Source organism: Pinus tabuliformis, chromosome J (assembly GCF_031772625.1).
Source record: "Pinus tabuliformis cultivar Carrire ecotype Pingquan chromosome J, CPIR1, whole genome shotgun sequence".
In the NCBI taxonomy this organism is placed as follows: Eukaryota; Viridiplantae; Streptophyta; class Pinopsida; order Pinales; family Pinaceae; genus Pinus; species Pinus tabuliformis.
The window spans coordinates 1395192575-1395203046 of record NC_142295.1 but is presented as its reverse complement, the minus strand read 5'-3'; positions in this window follow the sequence as shown (position 1 = coordinate 1395203046).

Genomic DNA, 10472 nt, shown 5'->3' with positions numbered 1-10472 from the left:
ATACAAAGCAAGCCAATTATAAAAACTGAATCCACATGAGAGCTTCCTTTCATGGAATCCAGGATTTTGAGTGTTTGGATGGCCTTGTGCCTACTTTCAAAGTGCCTATATAGAGAAATATTATATTGAATAGGTATGGATCCTCTTCATCTCCATGTTAAAGCTATATCCATGGGAAATTTGAAGCAACATTAATGCAAACATGAAAAAATATATTCCCCCTTGATAAAAAGCCATGTAAGATATTTGGGGTGGTATGATTGTTGCAAATCTCAATTTTAGGATTGATTAAATACTATTCTATGTGGATTTTAGAATTAAGGATTATGATATAATTGATCAAACCAGAACTAAATGAATTCATAAAGGGAAATCAAACCAAAGACAATTGTTGGGTTGATACTTTAATCCCTTTGATTTTTATAACCATATAAAAGTTAGAATATGCATAAGAACATAGAAGGGCTAGCGAGTAAAACTACTCGAAGGGAAATGGATTAGTGGGAAAAAAATAATTCAAATCCTAAATGTAGGTGAAACGTGTGCACTTAATAGCATAAATATTCTATATATAAATTTGCAATTTTATTTTTCACTATTTTATACTTTTGTGACTATGTTTTTCAAGTCACAATCATTTTTTTATGTTTGACATATTTGGTATAATTTATTGTATATTTCCACTATTTTTTCTACTTTCTTTGTCTATATATTAATGTTAACTTGTCACATGTCACTGCAACCCTAGTCAAATACAAAGATTTCAAATTTCAAATGAAGAGTTTATAATAACAATACAATCAATACACAGTTGATAGGACTTGTTTTTACAGTATACACTGATGAGTTCTAAATTGATGAGCCCCGAAGGAAATCCATATCCCACCATTTTACATATAAGCTTTCCCTCACCTTTTTCTTAGAGAAAATAGTTTATTTCATGTCCATTGTTAATCTAGAAACCATTGACTATTTCTACTGATGTGGATTGATATATAAATTAATTTACTTCTCTAAGTTGATGTTGTCACAACTAATCTCCTCACTCACTACAAAATAAATACATAAAGCCAAGTGCAACTAGCGGCAAAGCTTCATGCTCTAGTTAAAAAGGGAATTGTATACTTGAAGCTTAGTATTCATGAGCGGTGTTTCATTTTGATGCTCTAGTTAAAAAGGGAATTGTATACTTGAAGCTAATTATTCATGAGTGGTGTTTCATTTTGAAAATTAAACAATGTTGAGAGAGTAAAACTTACATCAATCCATCTTTATTAGTTTTTATGCAACTTTAGATTTAGATCTAGGTCCGAGGTAAGTGCATTATAAACCAATTCCATTTATAAGAAGCTTCCAGTGCATGTATAAACCAATTCCATTTATAAGAAGCTATGTTAACTTACATCACCTTGGTTACATGCACATAAAAGTATGTCTTAGAAATTTTCTCGTTTGTATATATACTCTCTTACTCGACCTAAGGATTTCTCTTGGCATGCTATCATTTCTCATTGTCACTCATATGAACCTCATGCAAGCAAGATAAGACATTCAACGATGTGGAATGCAAACTGAGACCCATGGTTGTAGTCATGTACATGATTTGCACTACTATGCAAAACGCACTTTTTTTATTTTTAAAGTAAGGGCAATCCATCAATGTCAATATTTACATGTGAAAGATCTTTTTCCAAAAGTGATGTTAAATTTGATATATGGTTGTGAAATAAAGTCGTGACATCTTATCGGGAGAGGTTACACAACAGCCATTTTGACAACCTGTTGATGGTACCTTTAAGATCATATGTTAACAACTTTTGTTTTGAGAATTTATTTCCTTTTGGAATGATTTTTTTTTAATATAAAGAATTATGTCTTTCAGATATATAGTCCTGTCTAACTATTTTTTGGTTGGACTATATTTTTGACATAATTGTCTAACTATCTTTATCTAACCGTTAAACCATATCTCAGAATTATGGGCACACTGGAATAAACTTGTAAAAATATTAAAACACATATAAGGAAAGCCAAATCTCAGACTAAACAATGCCGTACAAACAAAAAGTGAATGCATGTATGTGATATAAATATAAAACCATAAAAAATGGAAAATTAAACAAAGACTTTATTAATATAACAAATCTTTGCTAATTTAGTAAAATAAATTTGCTCAATTTAAAGATAAATTTAGCGGCACTCGGCTGGGGCGGATTGCCGGACCATCTCTGCAAAAGCGGCCACCCTTTTCTTCGTAGCAGACACTGTTGATAAACCTATCCACAAATTCTCGCTTTTGTTTGGTGGTTGAGAACGTTGCTTTGGTTTTGCACTTTTACTTGCCAGCATCAGAACTAATAAAAATGTGGCCATCGTGGAATCTGCTTACTCAAATTTTCCCTCTTTATGCTATGTACTTTTTCAAAAGTATAGATTTTTAAATAGTCGGTTCCTATCGATCATCATAGTTCATTGACATTGACGAAAATTCTTTTTTCATAAATAAACTAGCACTTTAAGAGTTTTAATTATAATTAATTGCGTTAAATATAAATATATTTTTTCCGGGTAAGAATTATATTTATGTAAAGAATTATTTATTGTATAAATTATATATAGATATATAGATATAGATATATATGTATATATACTAAATATTTTTTTGGTTTATAGTAAGATTGTGATTTTATGTCGCTTAAAATACATTTTTGAATGTAGAAAAAGATTCAGCACACTTAAAAAACCCATGAGGCACTAATTTTGCAGATCAAATAATTCGAACTTATGATTCTCAAATATCTTGACAAAATTTTGTAAAATTTACTTGAAAATGTGGTAAAAACAAAGCCATTCTATTGCTTTATATATATATATATATATATGAATATGAGTTGTGATTTTTTTCCATCATAATGTTTTGATTATTTAAAGATTGTGTAGTGAGAAGAAATGAGAAATATTACAATGTCATGTCTTTATGCTATTGTTATGTTATGATATGTGAACATTTTAACTCGGTCAAATTAGAATGGGTTTTTTTTCAACAATCCATAAATCATTAGTCTTCATCAAATAAAGATTTGTTTCGGTTATTGCTATATTTTTATTGGCAAAAGCGTAAGAGATCCTGTTGTACAAGAAAATTGTTTACTATGTATGAGATTTGTTTTGGTTATGACCATACTTTATTGGGAAAAAGATTTCAAAAAATATTTAGAGGTGCGATAATTTATAGACTAAAGGTAGGAAAACCACATTTTTAACAATTTTCATGATATTTTGTCTAAAACTTTAACACTTTAATGTGTTAGTGTAAAGCTATTGTATATTGTTTTCTATTAAAATTGTTCAATATCCATGAGATTCTTTTAGGTTATGGCCATATTTTATTAGAAAATAGGTTTGAAATATTTTTTTTTTTATAGGAATGATAGTTTATAAATTAGAGGTAGGCAAAACATTCTTTTAACAATTTTCATTATATTTTGTTTGAAACTTTAATGTGTAATTTAAAGTTGTTTCATATTATTTGAATTAAGCATTTATAATTTCACCGTAGTTGATTGAAGATCTCCAACCAAATGTGGACTTTAAGAGGTATTTGAAGATATTAGGTGCATACATCTTTCCTCCTCATAAATTAAAGATTTGTTTGGGTTAGGCCATATTTTTATTAGAAAAAACATTTGCAAGAAGGATAGATAAACTAAAAAACATTTTTTTTCATTAAAATTGTTTAATATGTGAGAGTACTTTATATATATATATATATATATATATATAGATATATTTCATATTTGTTCGGTGTCATGGTTTTAATTGAATAATTAAATGAGGCCACTTGGGATTTAATTAATGATTAAAGTGGTATTGCTATGAAAAAATTGTAAGCAATATTTCTAGGCCACTCATTGTTTTGACAAAGTGGAAAACCTGAAAGTAATATATAGGGCCTACTCATTGATAAAATTGTAGTTTCAATGAGAAAATTGTAATCATAATTTTCTTCTAAATTTGACAAGAATATAAAAATGTTATCAATTGAGAGTGTTAAGCATTTATGTTTTTAATATTTTTCATTTGCGTTTGTTTTATAGAATTATTAGTTATAGTTTATGTTGAATATTTCAACTATTAATTATTAGATTTAAATATAAACAGAAAAAAATCAAAAAGTTGCTTGGATTTTTTTAGAAAACGGCATGAGGAAAAAGTTTCTTTCTTCTTTTTATCAAATGCCATGAGGATTAATAGAAAACATTGGGGTAACATTTTTAGTAGAAATCAAATCATTGTAATCTTAAAATTGACTACAATAAATGAGGGTTTAGGTACGGGGATAGGTACATCACTCTTTGAACTGGGTGCATGAGTTCCTTGGGTATGATGTGCATGTTTAAATCTTTAAAGTTCAAATCATAAGTATGTTATTTTTCTTGTTTAATGATTTTTCTTGTTTAATGTTGGAATATATGTATATGTATATGTATATGTATGTATGTATATATACATACATACATATACATATACATATACATATATTCCAACATTAAACAAGAAAAATCATTAAACAAGAAAAATAACATACTTATGATTTGAACTTTAAAGATTTAAACATGCACATCATTGAACATCCAAAATTCACATTGAAATTTACCCATATACCAAGTATTTAAAAAAAGCATTACAAGGATAGGACCACTCTCCATTTTTATGGATTACTTTATATAGTTACTTAAATTCAGATTGTTTTATTAGTCCCAATTTGTATCTAATTATCAACGAACTTGCAAGCCCTTTAGAAAACATGTTCGCTTCAAAATTTCTTTCATTGAAGCGATTTTAATGCCAAAAATAAAAACATCAATACACCCTATTAAATTTCATATAGTGTAATGTAGTCATGTATCCAATTATGAGTTGAAAATTTTCCAAAATAAACTAAATAAACGGTTAAATAAAAATGATGATGTCTCCAATGATAAAATGGATATGTTTTCACGCAGCAAAAGACTTTTGATAAAGACCAAATAGAAAAATTGAGGCTTTCTTCTTTGCTATCTTATATTCATATCCATAAATCATTATTCTCACGAGATATTTCATTGAATTTTAATTACTAAAAAAAGGATGTATTTTAATTTTAAATACAGTCCTTTGTTTAATTTCCAATTTGAAGGGGATGCATTTATTTGGCATGCCACGTTGCCAGAACATAACCTCAGTTGTGAGAACATCATAATGAAGATGTAATATGCAATATATACATCATAGAAGGTATTCCATATTTTAGTTTCAATTTTTAATTAAAAAATATATTTCACTAGACATGAACCCTAACATCCCCAATTTTGGGGTTCCATGGACCCGTTATTGGCGTATGATGCACACAATTAGAAAAACTACCCCAATTTTTGGATGTTTAGAACCCTGTTCTTACTCAAAGAACTCAATTCTTTTGAGTTCATTTTGGAAGCACCTGTACCCGAACTCAATTCGTGGGGATGAGAACCCAAGACAGGTTCATAAACACCAACCCGACTTGGCAAACCCATGTAACAAAGTAAATAAATATACCTACTTAAGGAGACTTGACAATTCAATTATTTTAGTTAATTTTGAAACCTTTTGAAGAGACCATTAACTTAGTGATTTAAATATCTAACAAAATTAGGTAAATAAATAATAAGTAGAACCAAATTACAGAAACTAGTCTAGATCATCTAAACTTTGGATATATCAATGGCCAATAGGGATAAAATATCTCAAGGTACGCTCTTCTTTTAATGGAAAACTTGAGAAAAGGTATGCACCTCGACAGATTTGATCCCTATCAACTCTTGATACATCTAGAATTAATATGGATATAAACTTGTCTTAATGCATATGCAAGTCATGCTCGATACATCTAAAATTAAGATGGATCTAGAAAGGTATTAATGTACATCGAAATCTTGCAAATGATCCCCACATATTGTTGTTAAACACCTAATCCTCGGGTTATGATTTAGGTTAGTTTGTTTTATGGTGATTAGTTGTTAAAGTTGAAGAAGAACTGAAAACTAAATCAACATTTTCATTATTCATTTATATGTACACTATGTACATCATTATTTGAGATCATCATTATTAATACAACTAATTTGATTTCCATTTTTTTTGTGTTGTATTGGTATCAAAGTGCACATTCAAGGAGTATCAGAGCACGGTTTATCTGCATGAAAGAGGTGGAGGTTGTTTATTTCAATCGAGTGCTTTTTTTTGTTGGATATCGTTGTCAACGCTGAGTACTCTACATGAAGTAGAGAAATGAGTGGGCGATCGCCCCCAAAACTGATTGATTGAAGCTCCACTTGTTTAGGGTTGGATTGGATTCAATAGATGTGACAAGCATGAAGGAGACATGGTTACGTCATTATCATTTTACTGAGAATTCTAGCTTTTGTGTTTAGTTACATCGACCTTTTCTTGTCTTGAATATGATAACGACATATACCAAAATAATTCCTCACAAATACTCGTTGTAAAACTAGAACAATGTGCAATGTTCTTAACGTGCAGAGAAGTCTTGTTTGTGCATTTCTTTTCTCAAAGGAGAATATCTACGTTGTGATTGATCCTTCAGATCCATAGTGTCACTGAGAGGATTTTTCATTTACTAGCTTTCCAATTTTAAATCAAAGGTTTTACATCAAGTAACCGATGCAATCTTTAGGCTATAAACTTTTTGACTTTGAGTATCCTAGTCATTAGTTTAGGCATGTGTGTTGGTAATCATACTACCAATTCAAATTCAGCATCATGGGGATCAAACTAGTCATATCCTACAGAGTCATTTACAAACACACATTGACGCTTGAATTGGACTTGATCTAGAAAGTTTGAAATGACAAAATCATTTATTGATGCTTGAATTAAACCTGATAATGAAAATTTGACGTGACGAAATATTTTTTGCAAAGGTGGGGTTTGGAATGAGTTTGATTATTTTTTAACTTGAGGTTGTCCATCAACCTATGTAAATGGTGCCAAATTAATCTTTGAATCCTCTCATGATCCTTATATCTTCAGCTACCGAAATTAACTAATATCTTTTACTTCTGTGATGTTAGAACTATTGCATATAGAATAGTATGAAAACTAACATGTGCATACTTTAAAGAAGATGAAACATAATGAAAACCATAAAATCAAGAACACAAACACATTGATAACAAAGTTTTCCCAGTGTGTGTTATATCTCTAGGCCCGGTGTCAAGAGTGCGGTGGTCGCTTCATTAATTGTTGCATGATGATGATGAATACATAGGACATTCTTTTTCATTACAAGGATAACTTCCCTCAACCAGATTGGTGTGTCTCTCCACAAGACATTCTCCTATAGGAACTCTCACTCATATGGGCCCTACTTCAACATGACAAACTGATAAATTATCACATGATGTGGCATACAAATATCCTTCAACATGATGGTACAAAGGATCTCAAGAGTAAAATCATCATCTCATAAAATAAAAAGAAAGACATAGCGTAACTACATCATGTGCCTCCAGTTTCGGGGATGTATTGAGAATTCAAAGCTTTACTAACTAAATGGATTGCATCATTGAATTTGTGGCATGGAATTGTGTCAAAAGACTATAAGCTTTTCCCCTTTCTGACACCATCAAAATATGGACCCTTGGGAATCTTGAAGGTTCCCCCAAATATTCCTTCCCAAAGATGGCCAAAAAATCCACTGCTCCGACAAAAATTCTAAGCACATCACTCTGTTTTTGCAAAATTCTGTGAAAAATGAATATAAAGTCGACATCATTATGCCTCTGTCAAAAATCAACCTCTAAGGGAATCTTTTCAATTCCTCAAGATTCTGCCAAGATTCCTCACCACTGACTATGTAAAATTCTATTGCTCAGATGAGGAAACAGGCCACACCATCATGTTCCTTGGCATGATTCTGTCACTATGAAAAATTACCCTTTAGGTAATCATTTAGGTTCCTCACTGCTGCATGGAATTTTCTTTGGAGTATTCCCCTGGAATATACTCATATCGAAAATGTGCGCGACCTATGCACAATTCCTCCTTCTAGTTCCAAAGTCATTCTTTTGCTCTACGTCTCCTTTACTTCCTTATGAAAATGGATTTTTGGGGATTGAATATGTGTTTGATGGCGTTAACAACAAAGCCAAATGTGGGCAATTTGGCAACTCCCACAAGTGGGAGGGCAGACACCCTGAGGTCAAACCAGCAGGCCTCCCCCATTACAGTTTGTTGGTGGAATATTAATGTTTTTGGAAGGTACGTTTGGTTAAATGTTAAGCCATTGTTTGATTTTTGTGTTATGGTTAACAAAATTTAGGGCGTGGTTTTTAAGTGGTGCTTTATGGTGTATTGTGGGACCGCTAGTCCTGTATTATTGACGTTCATGGTTTGAATTGGAAATTGGCCAAATATGACATAAAGTTTCATATATATTAATACATGTCATTGGGGGGTGGCATCCCGTCACCCAATTTTTTTTATATATTTATTTATTTTATATATAAAAAATAGTTAAAATTTTGGTGATGGTTTCTAATTGTTATTGAGAAAATTAAAGAGGTGACAAATTATCCCGTTCTAACAACCGGAATTTATGCACCATATAATTCCAAATTGTTTCCTCGTTAGTGGCTACCTGTAGGCCTACTTTCACCAGAAGTAAGCGAGAATATATTGATAATGCGACCTTAGATTTGAGTTTCATTCACACGGTTAAAATCAGGATGACAAGAAGTATGATTTGGTCCTAGATTCACTTCAATTTTATGACTTTGATTAGCTGTTCTGAGCCTCTTATGAATTCTGAGTGTTTCTGGAGCGACCTGGATCATTAGTCCCCACTAAGGAGATTTTGGTCCTCCATAAGCATGAACATGGTCTGCAACTATTGTGTTATATTGTCTACACAAAAAGGTGTCCTGACAAGAGACACTTCCTTCTCCTTCACCCTTGTTCTTCAGAGCCATAAGTGATGAACTGACATTTGTGTCCTCTACAAAGTTTTAGTGCAATATTTTGCAAATGACATGACCAATCATGACCTAAGCATCCCCATACATACCAAGAGTTTATAACACACTCTTTTGTCAAGTTTACATCATAATAGAAACCAATACCCCAACTATCAATAAAAAGGCCAAAAAAATCATCGTTTCTTCAATAAGAGATGGAAAACACATGATCACTTTTTCAATTGATTACAACAGATGATTTAAATAATGCGGCCATGTAAAGCTACTATTTTGAGTAAAACGATCTCTCACTCATCAAAGTGAATGGGTCATCTCCCTATGGAAGATTCGCTTGTTGAACGTCTCCACCCGTTGGTTCCTGCATGGTGCTTTGTGCCCAAAACATTGTTCTAGATGGAGTCTCCAACATGTGGCTCTTTGATGTCCACCTCTGTTGCAATGATTGAAAAAATTCTTCTTGCTCTAGACCTACTTAACCTTCTTCCTTCCCTAATGAGGAGAAGGCCTTTCGCACCTCATCCTCTTTATTACTGTCATTCTCTTCCACCACTCAGCAACAACATGGTTATGAAAATGATAAAAAACAGATGGTTTTATACACCATGATTCCTACTCATCATTAACAATATTCTTATAATCAAAATGAAATTTAGATGACTGAAACTTTTCATACCTCTCTTGGTTGTCTCTGGTGCAATCCTGGCAATCAGAGCTTATCTTAGCTCTTCCTTTGTAATGTGTAATGTCGTGGGAGGATTGTGATGTCTTGCAATCATCATCTTCCTCCTATGGCTTTGACAATGCCTTGGACACTTATAATACCTTTTAGCACTCTCCTTTAGTGTATCCCAAACCTGCAAATCAAGGTATTTTTACAACCTCCAATGGCTGAGTCATTCCTTGGCCATTAACACCAAGTCCTCCTCGTTTATACCCCATATTGGTAAGGAGTCTCATGCAAATTTCTAAAATGGGTACCTCCATATTTCCAACAAAACTAACATCATGTGAAAATGAAACTGAAGAACAATCGACATTGTTTACCTCAGTTGTCGATTCTTAAATAGGTGATGATGGCTTCATTAAGCCTTTGTTGCACTTCCATTTTTACATGGCCTCTTTTGTGACTTTTAACTGAATTTGCATGTTCCGCTTCTCATGTTTTTCTTCTCATAGGAGTCTCCTCAGTTCAACATTCTCTCCTTGAAGGATTTGATTTAACTCCTCCTCTGAATGATGAGAAGATGATAAATAAGATGAACAATCATTAGAATATGGAGATGGAGCATCATCCTCTCCTCTTTCTTTCTTTCTCTCATGTCTCTCTTGCCATCTTCTCGTCATAATCTGCACACATTATATCCACATTGCATGCCATATTGAGGAGGTCCTCATAGAGATATTTGTTTTTCTCCATTTCCCTTCTTGTTACATGTTCAATCATTCACACTCGCA